The following is a 2,500-nucleotide window of genomic DNA, read 5'->3' as shown; positions in this document are numbered from 1 at the left end:
TTCCTTGCCCCAAGGGAACAAACGCGCCGGCCGGTGTCTCGTGAACCCTCGAACTTCATATTGCCGCCGTGACAATCCTTGAGTGCCGATGCTCCTAACCGCTCGGCCAGCCACGGCCTCGTATAATCTATATATATATATCTTATATATAATATATATACATATATATATATATATATACTATATATAGTATATACATATATATTCATATATATAATATATATATATATACTATATATATATATATATATATTTATTTATTATTTATTTATTTATTTATATATATATATATAATATATATTATACTATAATCTATATACTATGTATTTTATACTATATATATATATATATATATATTATATATTATACATATATTATGTGTGTGCTGTGTGTGTGTGTGTGGTGTGGGTGTGTGTGTGTATGTATAATATATATATATATATATATATATATCCTCTTCCCATCTCGATCTCCCCCATTTAGCCTTCCCTTCTATATCTATATATATATCTATATATAATATATACATATATATCACATATATATTCTACAACTATATCTATATATATATATTATATAGTATAATAGGTATATATATTATATATATATCTATATATATATATATATATATAGATCTAGCCGTTCGGTGAATGGGTCTTTGTGAAGTATACATATTGGTCCGCATTCCTGAATAACTGTTATTGTACAAATAGTCCAAGTCTCCTTTCAAGGGCATGTTTGTACAAACAATGACTACGTCTCATTATACCAGGCTTTTCAAGGGTAATTGCAGACATAAGCTTAGCAAATCAAGATGTTTTGGATAGTTTTCATTGGATAGTAATCGTCTGAGAATTGGCTCTAAGAATTTGGCTCAGATTACTAGTTAAATATACATATATATATATATATAGATATATATATATATATATATCTATATATATATACATATATATATATCTCTTATGTTATATATATATATACATAGCTATTATATACGCTAACAAGATAGGTCTAACGGGTCCACTCAATTTATGAAACTATTAGTAGTCCATATAATATTCCAGGTAAAGATACGCAGATGCTCTAAAATTAAATCATGTGATAAATGGTTTCACTATCTTTCAACAATTTAGCTTTCTATTTAGTTTATCCTCTATTTTAATTATCTCTATCAAAAGGCTCTTATCAACTTTTGCAAATTTTATGTGGTCTGTAGTAGTACAATTTAATTTATTGGCACTATTCATTTCTCTATATCATCAAAATCTTTTCCTTTTTCAGCTCTCAAGTTATAATGATATTTAGATCATACTTTGACGGGATTACGAAATATTGTATTGACTAAATAGGTCATTATATATATATTATAAGATATATATACTATATTATATATAGCTATATATATATATATATTTATATGTATGTATATATTTATTTATTTATTTTATTTATACTAGTATGCATGTGTGTGTATGTGTATGTACATATATATATACATACATATATATTACAATATGTATATAAATATATAGATCTCAGTATACTATATATATCTCATAATATATATTATATATATATATTATATATACTATGAAAAGGAACAGCCACTACTAGAAAGAAACAATATCGTAACGTTTTCGAACCCTTCATGAAGCTTCCTCTTCAACGAGTACTTCACCGAAATTGATAACTGGGAGAGATTTGACAAGACACTATAGTGGGTAGAGAGACATGAAACGAACTAGGCTTGAATCAGGTCTCAGGAGGAAGGTCAAGGTCGAAAAGTCTGGGGAGTTTTCTGCTAACTAACGACGAGGTAAGGTCATCAAGCCCACTAAAAATGATCAGTTGTCAATATTCCTATGAACAGAATTTGCTCCATTTTCTTCTTTCATAAGAATTGCTGATTTATTTTCAATTTCGTGCGTTTCCATTAAGCTGGTGACCTTTATTCCCGTACAAATAACGCCGGCTTAAGTCTTTAAAATCGTCAAAGAAATCAAGATTAGGATTTCACATAACCCTTTAAGGTACAAGATCTTTAAACGAGGTTTATTTTGCTTCGCACCGAAACTTCAAATCTTTTTAAAAAATTTAAACAGTGATTAACGCGAATGGGATAAAGGTGACGCTCACACTAAAAAACCCCGGAAACCCAAAAATGGAACTATAAAATACTGGCCAAAAGAAGGACTTTCCTGCTCGTATAAGCAGTCTTGCAGAAACTCGACCTGGTTCTTCCTCCTCTTGGAAGAAATTATAGTATGATATAATATAAATAATAATAACATAACAGTAATAAGGATAAAACAATAACATGGATAAAAACTAAAAAGGATAATGATAATGATAATATCCAATCATAGTAATAATGATATTATCATAAAAAATTGACAGAATATGAATATCAAAAAAAAAAAGGTGAAATAAAAAAATAGACATCAGTAGAACTACCCATTATAAATAAGTAATGATGATGATAAATGGTATAGTAACA

This window comes from Penaeus monodon, chromosome 7 (assembly GCF_015228065.2).
Source record: "Penaeus monodon isolate SGIC_2016 chromosome 7, NSTDA_Pmon_1, whole genome shotgun sequence".
In the NCBI taxonomy this organism is placed as follows: Eukaryota; Metazoa; Arthropoda; class Malacostraca; order Decapoda; family Penaeidae; genus Penaeus; species Penaeus monodon.
This window is presented reverse-complemented; position numbering follows the sequence as displayed.